This window comes from Eschscholzia californica, unplaced genomic scaffold (genome assembly GCF_041429995.1).
Source record: "Eschscholzia californica isolate CP2 unplaced genomic scaffold, dmEscCali1.0.p SCAF_3, whole genome shotgun sequence".
Taxonomy (NCBI): domain Eukaryota; kingdom Viridiplantae; phylum Streptophyta; class Magnoliopsida; order Ranunculales; family Papaveraceae; genus Eschscholzia; species Eschscholzia californica.
This window is the reverse complement of record NW_028238420.1, coordinates 12,999,186-13,019,135: the sequence shown is the minus strand read 5'-3', so window position 1 is coordinate 13,019,135 and position 19,950 is coordinate 12,999,186.

Sequence of the window (19,950 nt, the reverse complement as noted above, 5' to 3'; positions counted from 1 at the left end):
GAGATGGAGGAGAGAGGTGATGACTAGTTAACGGTGTTATAACGGAAACTGAAAAAAAGGGGCCATCTAAGTATTTTTAATAAAGTAGGGGACTAGACCGGAAACTGGTCACAAAGTTGGAGGCTGTTTGAGAAATAACCCTTATTATTTTATAGTATTGATACAAAAAAACATATATAAAAACATCATGAGTTGAATAAGCAATATAACCACGATCATTTTATAAGAAACAAAACTATCATTGACACAATCACATTATGAAGGCACTATATAATGATCCTTATTATCATAGACAACGAATTATTTACCACTTGACTTTAGTACCTCATGGATTTAAAAGGAGGTGTTTAACTACGACACAAAAGAGTGGTGTACCTTTATACTTTCTTTTAGTCACAACTCACATGTTTTCATAATCAAATTCAATAAAAAGGTTAATTCTAATTTGGTCTCCCATATGTGACTCACTTGACATTTTGGCTCCATATTTGTTAGATGTTCCATTTTGACTCCTAAAACCATGTTTCTATTAGTCAAACTTAATCCTCAATATTTCTTTTCCTTTTTTACCCTTTATTCCTCCCTTTTCGTCATCTATTTATCCTCTTGTCGAAAAAATTATGTTGGCTACCTTCAGCTTAAGAAATAATAATCAATCTCCTTCTTCTTCTTTTCTTTGTCCCGCCACATGCATCTTCTTCACTATGTTCATGTCTCCCTCTCTGGATTTACGAGGGGTTAGAACAGGAAAAAGTGATGAAGGATATGGTGGTGGTGGTGGTGGTGGTGGTGACGGAAAAAAAAACTTAGTTGAAAGACAGAACTCTGTTGAAAGTCGTTGAAAGATGGTCGACTTGCCATCTCCCAACGGATTTTTCCAACAAGAGGACAAATAGATGAATAGAGGCAAGGAAACATTTTAATAATGGAAAGAACATATTAACTGTTAACTTTGACTAAAACAGTCATGATCCTGTGGGTAAATTTTCCAGTTGGTCATAAATTAGGGGTCAAATTAGAACTTACTCAAAAAATCGTCATTCGTCTATATAGGTTTCACCAAGGGTTTGTTTTTTTTATAGAGGGACTATCATTTATAAAGAAAGTAATTACAAAGTAGACTAATTATAGAGAAAAGAAGGAATCTTGTCCCAAGATTACTCCTTTCAGGTTTTATACACATACTTAACTAGCTGTCCACATAATGATATGATTTAAAAAACAGTAAACACGAGAAATTTTATTTTGTTGGAAAACCGGAAGAAGAAAGAAATTTGTTTCGTAGTTCTTCAATCATCCAGTGGTAGGATTGGTGATGACTGATGACCTTGAAGAACTTTAATTAAACACAAGTCAGAGATGTGACATGAAAATGTCACATTTGAAGCGCCTAACCTAGATTAATTAGTCTTTTTCGGGTATTATTTATAACAGTTTACGTGTGTTTCTCTTGTTAGGTGGCTTACATGGAGCTAGACACGTAAGTCAGAATAAAAAGAACAAATTATCACTTTCATCTCATGCGACCGAAGCGGGATAAAAAGATACCAAAGAAACCGAACAATAAGTGGACTCAATGGCAAGTCCGACGGTGAAAACAGGAGTCGAACCGGAGTTCGGATGGAGAAGTTATGAAAGAAACAAGCTGAAGTCTTTTTTTGAAATAAGATTTGTAGAGAAGAAGATGAAGGCACCCCCTTGATTTCTAGTGAAGACCAAAGCCCAAGTTCATAACTCAATAGCCCAAAGAAGAATGTCAACTAGAAATATATGGGCACCCACTTTTACGTCTAGGGTGTTAGTTGTTGGATCAAAAGAAAGAAAATATCAAGGCTTGGGGTCATCATCTACAACAAAGAAAGGAGGCTAGGGTTTAGGGTAGGCCTTTAAACGGTAGCTTATCAGATCGGATATAGGCATATCCGTATCCGAATCCGATAAGCTATCCGAATATCCGAATCCGAATTATCAGACGGATATTAGAAATCAATATCCAAATCCGATAATATTAACAGATATCGGATAATATCCGATATCCGAAACTTTAACAAAATTTCAAATTTGTTCTTTAAAATTTTAACCATTAGATTTAAATAATAAATCTCAACCATACATTTTATATATTATTATGAATAAATTTAAATTTTTATTAATTTTTTATATTACTTATCGGATACGGATATTTATCGGATCGAATATGAGTGTACCCGTATCCGATATCCGATAAGCACATATCCGTATCTGAATCCGAAATTTCGAATCTTTTTATGAAATTCGAATACGGATGCGGATCGGATGTCGAATATTCGGATGTCTATTGACAGGCTTAGTTTAGGGTGTTCTTGGTGAAGTTTGAGGTTTCCTAGGTTTGAGCTTGAAAGAAAGAAAAAAAGAAGAAGAAGAGAGGCGTGTCGGCCAAGCTTGGACCGACGCACTCAGGCAGGCCAAGCTTAAACCGGCACGGGAAACTTCACCAGTGACTCACCATTAACACAACAACTCGGGTCTTCATTGAGAGCTGCTTGGGAGCACCTCAAAGCTCGGCCAGAACTCACAATGCTCTGGTAGCTTCAACAACGGCTCGGGGAAGAAGAGGAAGTCGGACATGGCTGGTTCGTTCACTCTTTCGGTCAGGAATTAAAGACAGTAGCTAGGCCGGAATCTCCTTGCTTTGGTAGGACTTTTCTAGGGTATTCTGGCCAGAAACTTTGGGTTTTTGTGTGGGTTTCTTTTGCCTCTGTCTCTTGATGATTTCTTTGTGGTTTGGTGTTCATCTTCTAGAGAGAGAAATCTTATGTTTGGCTTTCATGGTGAATGGAGTTTTGAAAGGAAGAAGATGACTAACTGCTATAGGGCATTCTGGTTTTCGCTTAGGCACACTCAATTTGCAATTTAAAGGGAATTGAATTATCCTCTAAATGGAGATCGACTGCACCTAAAGACTTGAGTTTCCCGACGATCAAAGCCTCGCGCCACATAGAAAAAGGGGGGTTCCCACTTTAACTCATGTTTTTCTTTATCTTCTTTCGATTCATTACTTGTTTCGTCATGTTTAGCTATTCTCGTGTGTATATTATGGGATGAAACGTGATGAATTTTATAAATGTGCGTCTTATGAATTGATGCTTTGATTATGAATCGAAGTTCTAGTTATTTCGATAATTGTTTCAATTGTATTTTCATGTGTTTGTCACGCACCTCACATAGTTAATAGATGAAGTAAGGTATTTGATATCGATCGTAGTCTAGATCAAAACTTCATTTGTATTGTCAAGCACTTCACATAGTTAGGAGACTAGACATCACCCCTGATGACTCAGGTTTAACCGTTGAGGATGTTTGTTTGGCTACGTATGATCTCCGGATATAAGTAGTGCTTAGAGACATCTACCTTAGAAGTCGAGCTTAGATTTTGTATCGACACATACGATCGGACATACATAGTTGTAGGTTGATTATCATGGATTCCCGGATCTGAACACTCTCTCACTTGTTTGTCTCCCGACTCTTCTCCGAAACTCTCTCACTCTACTTTTCTCGAACTCTCCCGCTTCCATTTAGTGTCTTCCTACTTTATTTTCATGTTATTTCCTTCGATGACTGGAGATCCTACGATCTAGGTTGAAAGGGCAGCTGAAGCTATATCCTAACTTGACAGTAACACTGTAAGAGATTTCTATCTCTTACCCATTCCTAGGATGGAAAAAGTGTTGCCTGCAGTGAGAGGCTAAGCATTAAGCTTTTAATGAGTCTGAAAACTTAGAACTTGATTCTAACGCGAGGTGTAGCATGATACCTTATTACGGATAATCTATATGTGTGTGAATTTGTGCTGGTTCTAAGGGAAGGTCGTCTAGGCCGACTTCTCTAAAGCACACATGAAATTGGGATTGTTCAAGGCCGAACTGAACACAACCGAGAACCTACGTAGGTAAGGGATTAGATGTGTGATAGCTATTTTGGTTTACAATTCCCAGGACTCAGTCTATGACGAAAAGTTCACTGTCATCCTTGTAGACGTTGTAGTTATTCACTAGGAAAGGATCAAAGTCGAAAGACTACCTTCTTCAAATGCAGCGAAGTTTCGCATATGAACTGCTAGTGTCAGTCTGTCAGTATAGTGTGTATATATATATATATCATAGTAAACTTCGAATTTTCATTCATGTCGGGGATTGTTGGAATCGGAGTCGGTTTTTGCTTGACCCGACTCGTCAAACTCAGAAACGGAATGCGCCATTGCGTTCATCTTGTCGAGCTCTTCAACTTACAGCCAAGAATCACTTAATCCGATTCCGGATGAATGAGAAATCAAATATTGAAGTTTGCACGAAATTCTATTAAATTAGGGACTAAAGCGTCAAATATGACAAGTCAGTTTGGGGGCCATATGGGCGAAGCGAGCACCTCCAGATCTGGATGGTTCGCGTTCTACCCAAGCGCATCCAACAGACGCGCGATGATCCTCTCGGGATCGCGTCGGGACACAGTAGCGTGTGGTGGGGGGTGCAGGGTGTGCTCCCGCACAGGGCCCCACCACATGCATGGGCCCCAAAAAATTTTCTTTTACTATTTTTATGGACTACTATAGTACTATATAAAGAGTTTAGAGGCCCACATCCCACCTGTTCTCAGACTTTTATCTATACAGGAACTCCACGAATCCCACTTACCTTGTTTTTCTCTCTACGTACATTGGGTATTCTTCTCTACCTAGTTATTGTTTAATAACCACTAATCTATTACAGCTTACTACTTTTTTTCTATTGAAATCATCTGTTTATTATTTATTACTGTTGGGTTTGTTTCTTCACTTTTTGTTTTAAAGAAAAAGAAGAAGGCCAGCAGGGATTAGTTAAATCTCAAAGATCGAATTAGACAAGTACAAATTTCTCGGTAACGAAATTGTACAAAAATTTTCTACCATCAAGATCTTGAAATCATACTTGAGATAGACTATGTTGAAGGATAGCCTAAATGGGTTAGCTTTGCTTACTTTTGAAAGCGTATTCTTAGACAAAATTGACTATTAAAGTTTAATTGACGATTTTGCTTAGATAATGCGAGAAGAAAAAAATTTCGAACGAAGACACTAATTTGTAATTATTTAGTTCAGAATACAACATTGAGATTCAATTCGCCGATGAATTATTACTTTTATGGTTAGATCGTTTGAATTTTATGTAAAAAAAATTAGACATGTAAAAGGCCCCATTAATATTTTGGCACCGGACCCACAATTTCTCAGCCACGCCACTGTCGGGACAGATCCAGAAGCGTTGGATCCGCGCGGTCCAACAGGGCGCATCACCTCCGCGTCGGTCAAGTTGTGGGATCTGTTTAGATCTTGATCCAACTGTTAATTAGCCAATTCGTTGGGCATCTCTTGGGACGATTCTAGTGCCATCCAACGGTAGGCGTTCCACCTGAGTTCTTGAAGAGGATCTGACGTTCTATTTGCTGCTGACTTACACAGAGGCAGTTATTTCAACTTAAGTCCTTCATTTTGAAAGGATATGTCCCTTTAACCCCAAAAAACACATGAACGTATTTGATTCCTATATAAACAAACCAAAATCATTTCATTCATCATCCACTTCATTCTCTTATTCTCTTCTCTTCTAAAATCAGTATTCTGGTTTGTTTGGAATATAATTCTGATTTTAGAAGTATTTTGGTATATCTAGAATTCTGAAGAAAGAAGTCTCCGAGTGAATTCCGTCAATTTTATTCTTATCTACTCTCCTGAAAGCAGTATTCTGGTGTCTGGAATATAATTCTGATTTTAGAAATATTATGTTGTGTCTGGAATGTAATTCTGATTTTAGAAATATTCTGGTGTGTCTGGAATATAATTCTGATTGTAGAATTCTATTCGCTTCAATCCAAGAGCTCATATTATTTACGAAAGGTTTCCCCGCTTTCAGAATATAGAAGTACCATCTTAAATTCTGAAAGGATAATCGTTGTATCTTAAAGGCATACAACCTAACTGTTGGTACAGTTACGAGGGTGTACAATGTCTTAAGAAAAGAGAATTTATTCTCACCACGACTCCATAAATACTTATTGTCTATCTCGGATAATCCGAAAGAAGGATTACTGATAGGTCAGAATTTGGTTATTGTCCATCTCTCTGTAACTTAAAGAAAGGAAGTTCCCTACTTTAATCGAGGCTCTGTCTTAATCAAGACAAGACCCAGATAAAGTGAACACGACTCATAACTAGAGGAACAACATTAATTTTTTATGAAAATACGGAAGAGTAGATTATTTATAAGAACAAGATGGAGTATAATGATTTTTTGGAGTGTGTGGGTAACAATTAGAAAGCATATGGAATTGATTTGAGTTATTATGCAATCAAAATCTAAAGACTGGTGAGCTCTAAATATGTAATTACATCTAGTTTTCCAGATAACCCACATTATCATAATAAGTAAATAAAGTTTACATGTCTTATACGTAGATTTCTATGAAAATATACAACATAAAATCAATTTTATTAAGCATCGGATTTAATATTAAAGACGAACCAAATAGCTCTAGTAATGTCACAATATGAGAATAAATGGGATTTAATTTCGTCTTCTATTTGACAGAAAGGGCATTTAGTATTTATTTTTAGGAATTTATTAAGTCGGTTTCTAATGCGTAGAGCTTTAACAACACAATTCCATACGAACAATTGGATTTTTGATATTGTCTTTACAAATATATATTGGATAAGATGTGGATTCCATCTTCCTTGTAGTTGTCTCTTGAGGGACCATCTTATCCCATCTTCTTTGTTCGGATTTAAAGAAATCAAGAGTACTTTTTTCATTTTGGAGGGATCAACTATACATTGGATAAGATGTGGATTCCATCTTCCATTTTGAATGAGTACACCAGGTAGATTTAGAGGAGAGTTACTTACATTTTGAACTAGATTTTTTGGTTTGGAATCCATTTGCCTTTTCTAAAGGTTTACTTTGCTTCTTCTGTTAACTTACCAAATTATATAAGATTGAATCATTGGGATTTGGTTTTGAGAACCCTTCCAACTCCAGGAAGATGATGGTTTAATGATTGAAGAGGGAGGTGAGTGAGGTAAATATTTGGCTTTAGTGGTGAACCCAATATCTTTTTAGGTTCATTTAGAATATGCCACATGACTTATCCTAACATTGTTTTATTATCTAACCTTTTTTTTTGTTGAAAGCTTTATTATCTAAATTTTTTTTGTTTGAAAGGCAATGCATTAAAATAAAGAGTCTATTACAATAAACCAAGTAGAAAACAAAATTACAATAAGCCAAGTAGAAAGACAAAATAACAAAATTGAGGAATCGCATAAGATTACTTCGATTTGTAGAGCATTCTTCATTCTGTAGCTTGCAAGTCAGACAACTCTTCTTGAGAATGATATGAAATTTGATCTTGAGAGTCCTTTTGGTTGGTTTGAAGATGAAACTTCTACCTAACTTCCTGTAACATTGAAGATGGATTAAACATACACCCAAAGTTTCAAAAAGAAACGAGGGTGTCTGCAAGATGGAACCAAAAGATGATTCCGAGTTATCCCGCTAGTATTCTACATATAAAGAGACCATATCCGCTCGAGTTCTACCAAGTAGAATCAGGTCAGACACCTGGTAAATGGTATCGCCGTCATAGCCCGAGTATAAATACCCAGCTAAGATGTGACACGAAAATGTCACATTTGGAGAGCCTAACTTAGACTAATTAGTTCGTTTCGAGTAATATAAATAATATTTTATGTGTTTTTCATGTTAGGTCCTATTTTGGAGTTAAACATGTAATTTGGAATAGAGCGAATTATCACTATCACTTCATGTGTCGAAAACGAGAGAAAAAGACTTCGAGCAAATCAAATGACAAGTATAGTCAATGACGAGTCCGACGGTGAAAACCGTATTCAGTTCGGAGTTCGGACGAGGAAGTTATGGAAGAAAGAAGTCTGAGGGCTCTTGGTTTCTAAGAAGAAATGTGTAGAGATTTTATGGGCACCCATTTGTGGTCTAAAGACTTAGTCAAGTTTGACTAAGTCTAGGATTTGAATCAAGTTAGAGAAAGGGGTCAAAGACACTATTCATCATTTTCTACCTTGGAAAGGAGGCAAAAAGAAGAGAGAGAAAGGAGGCTAGGAGATCTAGGGTTTCAAGTTTGGAAGTTCAAGGGTTTAAAGAGTTAGGGTTTGCTAGAGAGGGAAAAAGAGAGAAGAAGGAGGAGGCCGGCCAAGCTAGGCCGGCCAACACTAAGGCCGACCTAAGCTTGGCCGAAACAGCAACAACTCGGGAGCTGCTCGGAGCACGGGAGTGAAGGATATAATGCCTAAAGTCTGAAGGAATGGTATCCTTCCGAAGGAGTGTCCTTCGACCAAGGATGCAATGCGTACAATTTGGCTAATAGGATCTTAATGACCTTACTCAGAAGATCATTAGTCTGGTCCAATTAGGGGTCGCAATGCTTAGCTAGAACCAACTACGATCGTCGAATCAAGAGTTGATTCGCGGCTAACATAGACCGGATCCTACAAGGGTTACACAACAGAGTAGTGATTTGAACGGAGAGAATTGACTAGATGGATAATGGCAAATAAGTGGATTGGATCCATTATTGGTAAGTCCTGAAAGATTCGGAGAAGTCCGAAGAGATAAACATGTCCGGGCCCAAAAGGGAGGCTCGGAATGGCTTTAAGGAGGCCGGCCATGTGATGGCCAATCTAGGCAATAGGGCCGGCCATGTGATGGCCGGCTAGGCCCTAAGTGGGTCGGCCAAGGAAGCCCATAAAGGGCTATGTTGGCCAGCCACCTTAAGTGACCCAATGGAGGGTATTTTGGGTGTTGCCTAATAATTAGGTTTATGGAATCCTAGTCTGAGTCTAATACCTCTTCTAGGGATTTCTATATATACCTAATTATACAACCTAAAGAAAGACAGAACTTAGAGATTGATTTCTCAAGAGTCTGAGGGTTAACTGAAAGAGTTTCAGAATATACATCTCAGAGAGAGAGAGAGAGAGAAAAGGAGTTTTCTCAAGTATCTAGTCAAGAAGAAGGAGTTCTTCATCTCAACCTTCAAGAAGGTCCTAGCTGACTGAAAGGAGGGAGTTCAAGTCATTACTCGGTGTCTCAAGTAGAGGAGCTACACTTGGAGCTCTTATCTTCCGAATACTGGTCTGGATTTAGTTCGTGGGAAAGCGATTAAGAGGTAATCATCTTTCCAATCTAGTTCATTGGTATGTTCATGTATAGATCCTGGAAACTAGTGTTAAACATATGATGTTTGAGATTCCGCTACCAACACTAGACAATTAGGTGTATGAGATACCCTAGTACAATCCCCTTCAGTGGCATCACGAGCCGTTTGCATGAACTATCTTTGACTAGACGAATTAGATTCATACTTGAACAACTAGATACTAGTGTTTTTTATGTTTGAATAGAGATTCAAGCATAGTTTGATGAGATCAAATTAGGGTTTTGAATGAGATTCATGACCCAGAAACACTAGAAACATAGTTTTATGAAAAGAGTTTTCATAAACAAGCTTTAGGGTATTAGAATTTTGATAGAAATCATCAAAACCATGAAGATTGGATGATGAATTGATAAAAAACAGTACCTAACAGCAGCTGGAACAAAGAAAAACAAAAAGAAAATCAGTTGGAACGGTTGGATTTCCAAAAAGTTTGGAAACCCAGCTGGCCGGACCGGACAGGACGCGTCCGGGCCGGACCAGCACGTCTCGGACAGACAGTCCGAGACAGAAAGGGACACAGACTGGAAATCCCAGTTCGTGAAGGACCGGGAATCCTAGTCTGAGCTGGACTAGGAATCCGAGACTCTCGGGTCTCGGACGTCCCAGAGCGTCTAAGATGCGTCTGAGATATCCCAGTCCAACACGGACTAGGAGTCCGAGACTCTCGGGTCTCGGACGTCCCAGCGCGTGGAAGACGCGTCTGGGATATCCCAGTCCGAGACGGAATAGGATTCCGAGACAGGAGCGTCTCGGACATCCCTGACGCGTCTGGGACGCGCTCGAGGGAACCTATTAGAGTCTCGGTCTAGGACTGAGGCACTGGACAGGTGTCCGGACGCATTCAGGATGCGTCTGGAGCGACCAGAAGCATCTCAGATGCGACCGGAAGCTTCCAGACGCGACTGGGATGCGACCGGAGCATCCAGAAGCGCATCCCAGGTAGGATGGCCTTGCCGTCTGTGCACAGAAGCGTCTGGGACGCGATTGTGGAGCACGGGTGCATCTCGGACCGAACATTCTAGATGGCACATGTGCTGTCCCAGGTCCAGACACGTACGGGACCCGTCTGGGAGTTCCAACACCTCTCGGATTGAGTACCCGAGAGGGATGTAAGGTGACCGGATGGTCTGGACGCGTCTGGGACGCGACCAGGACGCATCCTAGACATCTCACCCGAGATGTCTATGGTCTGTCCTAGGACAGAAGCGTCTAGCTGGGCTAGGACGCGTCTGCCCGAGAGACTAAGCACGACAGGAAGGTGCTGTCTCAAGGACCGGACCTTGACCAGGTTGAGTCAAGAGTTGACCAGAGACCAGTCAAGGGACTTTGACCAGGGTTGACTCAGATCTTTTTGAGTGTGACTCAAGGGCTTTTAGGCCATGATCTGAAAGGGAGTTTTTCAGACTTTTCTCCCGGTTCCGAGCATAATTTTTTCCAACATAGACCCGGGTAAGTGAAGAACCCGAACGGAGTTTTTCCTTATATTGATTTAGGAAACAATTAAGGAAGAAACGTAATGTGCTTCTAGTTTAAGTATTGTGAATACGAATCTTTAGAGCCCATTAGACATAGAGATGTCACAAATTCCCACGAATAGCTATACGATACATAGCAAAACCTAGAAACGAATCTAGGATACATACTTTGTTTATTATGATTGTCATATTATTGTATATATGGATGTATGTGATTGCGTAGAATAGTATACCTTTAGATAGGATTATCGTTTCTTGTTCTAAGCGCAAGGAGTTGTGCCCGAATAATACTTAGAGTATAGGGTCTTAGAATCTATTGACGAACTGAATGATGAGATCATGGTTCAAGTGGGAGTAGTCAATAGAGGTTCTTGGATGTGGATCCAATCGAACCATAGGCGAACAAGAAATAAACTTAAAAGATGAGATCTTTTAAGGGGTAATACTAAGATTTAACAAATCATTACGCAAACCCACATAAACTTTTACGTAATAAATCATGAATGGTTATGCAAGAGTTTACAGTAACGCAACTTGATAAATTACGTAATAAGTCCCAAAAAGAATTTTGAGTAAAGCCTACCCAGATTAAGACACCTGTTGAGCCCTTGTTCATCGATGGTGGGTCATGCCAAAGCAGGGTGTCGTCTTTTACCTTGGGACAATACGGGTAGATCTATGAAGAGGTCTACATGTCTAAATGGTTATTCTCAACGAGTCAGCAAAAGGGTTTTGGACTTCGAGGCTAAAGGACGATTTAATGTTTAAATCGTTAACCAAGAGTCATAGGAGTATGATCAGTAAGGAGTTACTCACCCAGGATGACGAATTAAGGGCAGTGCCAAAGTACGCTTAATTTTGAAGGAATGGGATCTTGGAATTATATTATTCTAAGGGGACAACAAAAGTAGAATAATATAGGCAAATTGAGAAAATTGTCAGGATAACAAGTTTAATCACTTTCGCATTTCTTACATGTAGTTTAATTATGACAAAGAACATCTTCAACCTCTATACCATACTTGAGAGATTGAACGATACCAACTTTGTTCAATGGGAGAGGAACCTGAGAAAGGTTCTAGGAGAAAGCGCAGAAGTATTGGACATTTCGATCCCCGTGCTTTCAGAAACTTCTTCAGATGAAGAACGTAAGCAAGTAGACGATATTCGAAGGAAGTCAGCGCTAGTAACCGGTTTAATGCTAATGGCCATGGAAAGAAAATATATAGATATGTTCGTTGAAATGGAGGCATACACCATTATTCGACGACTAAGGGAAGTGTTTGGAACACAATGTCGAATGGAAAGATTTAGAATCACAATGGTGACACTGGGAATGCGACTGGAGAAAGGGAAATCCGTCCGTTATCGTGTTTTGGAGATGATTGATCACTTCAAGGACATGGAATGGATGGGGTCTCCTATGCCAGTCGAGATGGCTGTTGACATCATCCTGAATTCATTGGATGAAAGGTTTCAGGATGTAGTAGCGAACTTTGAAATTAAGTTTGGCCGGGTATCCTTCGAAAGTCTGCTGGCGATACTGGAAGTTGCTGAAAGTAGGTTCAGCACCCCTGAAACTCTAGAAGAAATTCTAGGTGTTCAGGAGACTGTAAATACGGGAACGGAAGACGTTAGGAGAAGGAAGCCGTCTGGCAAGAGAATGGGCAAGAAAGCACCGAAACCCAGAACTATCCTTCCTAACAAGAGATGTCTTGTGTGCGGTAGTACATCTCATATTCGATTAAGAGATTGCCCGCGATTCTTGGAAGAACTAAACGACGGAGCTGGGAGTTCCGGTCAAGGTAAAAATAATTAAAAGTTATTCAATTAAATACAAATTCCTCAAGGTATGAGATACCTAAAAGACTCTTATCATTATGAATGACAAGAGCAAGAGGGAGCTGAGTATTTATTGAAGAGGAGATGAACCTGTCAAAAGCTAAGAAGGCAAGAGTTGCTGGAAAAGCTCAAGAAGGATCATAGACTCGATAGGCAATACTTTAAAGCAGTTTTAGTATTCCTTTTTCTTTTTAGAACATTGACTCTGTAATGAGATTATGGGAGTAAATAAAATATGAGATATTTTATGATGTTCTTAAAAGAGCCTATCTAACTTTTAAGTAATTTTAACGAATGATCCGACTTAGTCATTGTAAATCTTGTAAGAGTACAAGAGTTCAGTTAATCGTGGAAAATAATGTTAGACATGAAAGTCTGCGATTAATGTGATTAGAATGGACGTAAGACTTGATTTTGGAGAAGTTTTGGAAACAAATCCTAAATCGAGAAGTGGGTCTGGGTGACTAAAGAATATGATGAGATCATAAGTTCAATAGTCATCGGTCTTCCGAAAACACAAAGTCTAATACGTATCTGCCAACCTACTAAAAACCTAGAAAAGCTATAGTGAATAATTAAGTCCATATGGATATGGATAATATTTTAGAAGGAGTTCTAAAATTTTTCAATTATTCTCATGTCTAAAGCGTATTAGACATAAGTTCTTCAAGAAGAAGAACGGGGTTTTCTCACAAATCATCGAAACACAATGAGATTGTTGTTCTCGATGGTGTCTTCATTAAAAGGAAGGTCCTTCAAAGAAGACAAGTGGGAGGAAAAATCGAATAGGATTCGATAAAGAGCAACAAGAGGAAGTAAGGAGTTACTTGCCTTAAAACAAAGGAGGTAAGGAGTTACTTGCCTTAAAACGAAAGAGAGTAAGAGTTACTCGGCTTACGTGACGAGGGATGTCGCCTTGAATGGTTCAAGGGACACTCGCCTAGAAACTTCTTAAGGAGTTAAGAAGGTTGCTCAAAAACCCCAATGAGTCTTGAGAAGATTCAAAAAGAACTATAACAGAAACCACTCTGAAATTGGATTGGAAATCCAAAGAGATAAGAGTAAGAATGGTTAAATCTTGTGAGACAAGAAGGTAAGTGGGAGTGAAACAAGCGTTGTTTCATGTCCTGTATGTAGGAGACATACACGAGAGGACAAGAAGACGAAGGTAAATTAACCATGGGCATCAAAGTCTATGGAGATAGACCAGAGGATGATAAAGACTCGTTCAAAAGGAGTTTTGAAGAGGTCTGAATAAGAAGATCTCTTGGAGAGAAATTCTACCCAACTCCCGTGATAAACATGGGAGAGACACTTATGTTTGAAAACATAAGAACGATCATGAGATGATCGTTGTTTACCCGAACATCTAAGAAGTACTTGGAGTACGAAAAGATGTCGTCGCCCATACAAGTCAGAAGATTGAAGAAAGTCATAAAAGTAATCTTCCGAAAATAAAGATAGGAATCTTTTAGGAAGGGCTAACAGGTAGAAAAGAGTTTTTCATGTTGGGAGTCGTTACTTAACTCTACTAGATAAGAAAGTAAAATTAGAACTTGGGAAGTACTAATTTCAGTGGGAGAAAACTGATATTATCATAACAGCTTACGAAGAGTTCGAAAGCAAGATAATAACAAAGCGAAGTGAAAAGGAAACTAAACTGTCACCTTAGAACGATCATGAGATGCTCGGATCTAAGGAATTAGGATCCAGGAAGGAGAATCCTAAGATGACTTGTAAAATTGAGAACGTGAAGGAGTTCACGCGGGTGCTCAAATTTTACAAACTCTTGTTACCCGAAGGTTTATTTCGTCATCTAAATTGTGGTTTAGAATTTAGACGACAGTCCAAAAGGATGGAGTGTTCCAGGTAGGTTTATTAGATACGTGATCTAATGAAAGAAACCCTACAAAGTGAACATGGAAGCACACCATCCTACTATCCCTAGTCCAGGTCATTAGTTGGACAATAATGACTTAAGAAGACTAGCATGAGTGATTGACAAGATAACGCTGTTTCTTGGGCTATGGGAATAGGAGTATTCAAAGGTCAACTTCATGGGTGTATAGTTGATACACTGGAAACCCGCCGAATGAGAGTACTTCAAGAGTTGAAGTTATAAGATGTCATAACTCTCATTTAAGCAAATTAGAGAGATTCCTCAAAACATGAGTACTCACTCAGTTTATGGAAGGAATGTCGAATTTTGGTACCATCAAACGCCATCCGTAAAAGTGGTTATAAAAGCGGCATACTGGGGGAGACATGAAATTGAGTGGGAGTACAAGAATGGATTATGTTTTCCTGAGTAAAATCAGGATAAAGTATCTCCGGGCCACTTGATGAGAAACAACTGAAAAATGCATGGCCGTGCTCAAACGGATTAAGAGTTAATCGTTTGGATTGGAAGTTTTTCTCGGGATCAAGAGAGTCTGATGAATATGACATATCAGATGAGATACGAAAAAACATGGGAATCGAGCATTGCACTTGTTCTAAGTACAAGTGGGAGACTGAAGGATATAATGCCTAAAGTCTGAAGGAATGGTATCCTTCCGAAGGAGTGTCCTTCGACCAAGGATGCAATGCGTACAATTTGGCTAATAGGATCTTAATGACCTTACTCGGAATATCATTAGTCCGGTCCAATTAGGGGTCGTAATGCTTAGCTAGAAGCCAACTACGATCGTCGAATCAAGAGTTGATTCGCGGCTAACATAGACCGAATCCTACAAGGGTTACACAACAGAGTAGTGATTTGAACGGAGAGAATTGACTAGATGGATAATGGAAAATAAGTGGATTGGATCCATTATTGGTAAGTCCTGAAAGATTCGGAGAAGTCCGAAGAGATAAACATGTCCGGGCCCAAAAGGGAGGCCCGGAATGGCTTTCGGGAGGCCGGCCATGTGATGGCCGACCTAGGCAATAGGGCCGGCCATGTGATGGCCGGCTAGGCCCTAAGTGGGCCGGCCAAGGAAGCCCATAAAGGGCTATGTTGGCCGGCCACCTTAAGTGACCCAATGGAGGGTATTTTGGGTGTTGCCTAATAATTAGGTTTATGGAATCCTAGTCTGAGTCTAATACCTCTTCTAGGGATTTCTATATATACCTAATTATACAACCTAAAGAAAGACAAAACGTAGAGATTGAATTCTCAAGAGTCTGAGGGTTAACTGAAAGAGTTTCAGAATATACATCTCAGAGAGAGAGAGAAAAAGAGTTTTCTCAAGTATCTAGTCAAGAAGAAGGAGTTCTTCATCTCAACCTTCAAGAAGGTCCTAGCTGACCGAAAGGAGGGAGTTCAAGTCATTACTCGGTGTCTCAAGTAGAGGATCTACACTTGGAGCTCTTATCTTCCGAATACTGGTCGGGATTTAGTTCGTGGGAAAGCGATTAAAAGGTAATCATCTTTCCAATCTAGTTCATTGGTATGTTCATGTATAGATCCTGGAAACTAGTGTTAAACATATGATGTTTGAGATTCCGCTACCAACACTAGACAATTAGGTGTATGAGATACCCTAGTACAATCCCCTTTAGGGAGGATGCGACCAGGGGAGCTGCTCGGAGCACGGAACGCGACCACAGGAGCAGCAGCAGAAGCGACCAGCAGCTGCTCCGGACGCGTCCAACAGCTGTTCCGGCGCGACAACAGCTCGGCTGGAAGCTTCCCATGCTCGGATCTTCACGGGATGCGACTGCTGCTTGCTCGGGACGCATCCGCAGGCTCGGGACAGCTCGGTTGCCTTCACGGGACGCTTTTGTAGGGCTCGGAACGGCCGGATGCTTAGGGTTGATTTTGGCCGGATTTCATGCATATTTTGGCCGGATTTTTATGAGTCTTCTGACAACCTTCTTGATCCGAAACCTTAGGGCTTTTGCTCCCTATGTCTTGATCTTGCTTCCCATGTAGTTTGATTTGATTTTGGACAAGAAATTTCTAGAGGGAGAAAGCTAGGGTTAGCTTTAATGGAGGTTGTGTTCTAAATGGAGAAGATGATGGTGGTCGCTACGGGGAACCTAGAAAATTGCTAAGGGGAGATTGGCTACACCTTAAAAACTCATGTTTTCCGACGATCTTAGCCTCGAACCACATCGAAAAAGGGGGATTCTCTCATCATGTTCTTTCCATTTCTTATTCAATCACCATGTTTAGCTAACTTTAGTGTGTTGATTATATGAGATGAAATGTGATGACTTCGTGATTATGTTTAATATGATTTGATGTTTTGATTATAGATTGATGTTCATTTAGTTCGATTATCGTTTTGATCGTATTTTCATGTGTCTTGTCAAACACTTCACATAGTTAATAGACGAAACGAAGTATTCGATATCGATCGTAGTCTAAGTCATAATTTCATGTGTCTTGTCATGCACTTGACATAGTTAGGCGACTAGACAACACTTTTGTTGACTCGGGATCAACCGATTTAGACGTTTGTTTGACTAAGTATGATCTCCGGATATACGTAGTACTTAGAGACATCTACTTTAGGAGTCGAACATCGATTATACCTTGAAACATTAGATCGGACTACACGTAGTCGTAGGTTTATCATTATCGGATTCTCGGTTCGACACCTCTCTCAGTTATTTGTCTCCCGACTCTTGTTGCCTCCCGACTCTTGTTCTTCCGACTCTTCTCTCGAATCTCTCTCGAATCTCTCTCGCCCGTTTACTTTGATTATTTAGTTAGCTTATTTGTTTTCTTTTGTTTCTTATTCAATATCATAACCCCCCATTTATCCTTGTTTTTCTCCTTTTAGTCTAAGTTAACTTTTAATATCTAGACCGAGGGATAAGACCCTTCGATATCCAAATTACCTTCCTATCCTTGGATGGATCCCAGCTTTGCCGGGTTACTACTTGATACCTCCGCTTGGGTGTGCGACCTTTCGGGTGCATCATCCGACAAATGATCGCAAATGAATTGCGACAAGGGGTGGAAGTGAAAATGTTACAGAACTTGGATAAAGAGTTAAATCTATTTGAGAACCAAAGATAAAGGTAAGCAAAAATAAGTGATCTTGAAGATAAGCAACAAAAACTGCACGGCAAAAGGTGGAGATTAATATTCGAAACATAGTGGCGTCCGGGGTCGAAGAGAAAATTGAGATGAATGCTTTTTATTACTGGTCTGATCGAGAGGCAAAAGTGGCCAGCAACTGTACTATTTTGTGTTCCTAAATTGATTTCGGTTAAAGATGAATGAAACTAGAATGGATAGCCGATCAAAATGATCGTGAGACGGTCGACAACATGGTAATACTACATAACATGGAAAAGAACTATGATCGAAGTAGGCATAAAGGTCCAACATGACTGGTAGACTGACAGAATCGAGATCAGGATGTGCAATAGAGGTACTTGACCTCTTACCATAAAAATTTGTTGTTCTTTACTTCATCTAAGGTCTTTCTCAGGAAAGGTGAAGTGAAATCCGATAACAGGTTTATCTCAGGAATGATGAATACCATAAGGCAGCAAATGAGGATGAAATTCCAAAGTCCCCTGATCAAGATTAAGTAGGCATGCATCATCGTATGGAAATCTTGAAAATATAATATATATTGCAATCTACTGAAGAACCAACAAGGGGCTAATCAGAACCTCAACAACCAAACTCAATAAAACAAGGCATGCAAGGAGATGGTATTTCATAAAAAGCTAAGATCAGAAAAGCTATTCCAAGAGATGATGAGAGAATTACAGGGAATAACCAAAGTTGAGTAGAGATCCAATGGTGGGAGGCTAATAAAAGAATATCTAGAGTAAGAACATGTAATAGAATTAAAAGGTAAGAGAACCGATAATCTTCCCTGATTTCACCGTTCTTCTTGTAGATCTATCTCAATCAGTCGCCTTTACTGTTTGCCTGCAACTTCCTGAGAAAGATAAAGCTGAAAATCGCTATTCCCTCTACACCATGCCGAGACTGCTCTTTCCAAATCAATAGAGTAATAAAACCTAGATCTAGGGTTTTGGTGGTAAGTGATTGAAATAACAACTTCTAACTCTAGGTTATGATTAGAGATTTGGGTATTATGGTTTTGAGAACGATGATCTTAGTAGTAGAGAAAGAAATCACATAATCAAATAATGTTTAGGGAGTTGGTTCCTTGTTGCGACTAGGGTTTCGGTGAAAGGAGAGGAAGAATCGCCTTGATGCTGACGTCAGGTGACAGAGTCTCTCTCCTCAAAAAATCGCCTTTATTATTATTTAACTTAGGGTCGTGAATCCCTAGTCCACCTAATGTTATTGGATGTTTAGAGAGTACATTCCAGGATTCTAGGAATACTGCTTTTTTTCCAGAAGAAAGATTTTTGGATGGTCTCAATGTCTTTACAAATCTTTTTAGTGGTCAGAAAACAAGACATTTGGTGTCTGGAGAATGGAGATATAACAATATTGAATGTTATATTTATGTCAGCTTGTGATAAGGTTTTTAAAGACCGACTGTTTAGTTTATTGTTGACTCTGTCCATAATGTCGTCTGCCTTAAAGTTAAATATTTTCTTACGTTATCTGAAAAATCTCTATACTTCTTGGCAACTTCATTATTCAGTCTGAACTACTTTGATACATGTGTTTGAGTTTCCCAGACTGCAAACCATCATTATACGAACTCTTAATGCATGGTAATAACATTTTCTCCAAATGCTTAGTAAACAGAATGAGTAGTAGAACTAAATGAACAAACTAGTGTCCGATATTTTATTCTCTACTTAAATTTTCTTTTAGTCTCTTCTCCGGTTCCATTCTGGTTCACTCTACTCCAGCACAAACTCCTCTCTGGTTTCTTTTCTTTCTTCCTCGTTTGTCAATAGGTTCATATTACGACACGAATTATATAGAAGAACTTATCTCTCGTACTTTCATTCTGTCATGCTAATTTTTCTACTCATACATATAATCAAGAGTTTTCAAAGGATGATTTAGTTATTGGGATAAGTTGCCAATTTCCTATCCGCACTAAAGAATTTGTTTGATTAATGTGAATTTGAAACAATATAGAGATCTGAAAACCTAAAAACTTCTTCTTGGATATCAACTATCCTGCTTTACCATAACTTGTAATTTTAAGACTATAAATTGCAATTTGAAGTCTAAAAAAGTACAATTTATAAACTACAACAAAGAATATTAAAAAAATGCAATGTGTATACTTCAAAATTTTTTAATATAAAAAGAGGATGGCAACCCTAAATTTGTAAAATGTTATCTGCATATAGCAATTTGTACATTGTACACCTAATACTGACACAAAAATACATCAGCATTTTTTTGCTTTTAGGTCCAAACCTTACTTTTTGACCTAGGACACATTGGAAAATTTCAGTGAGATTTTGACACATTTAG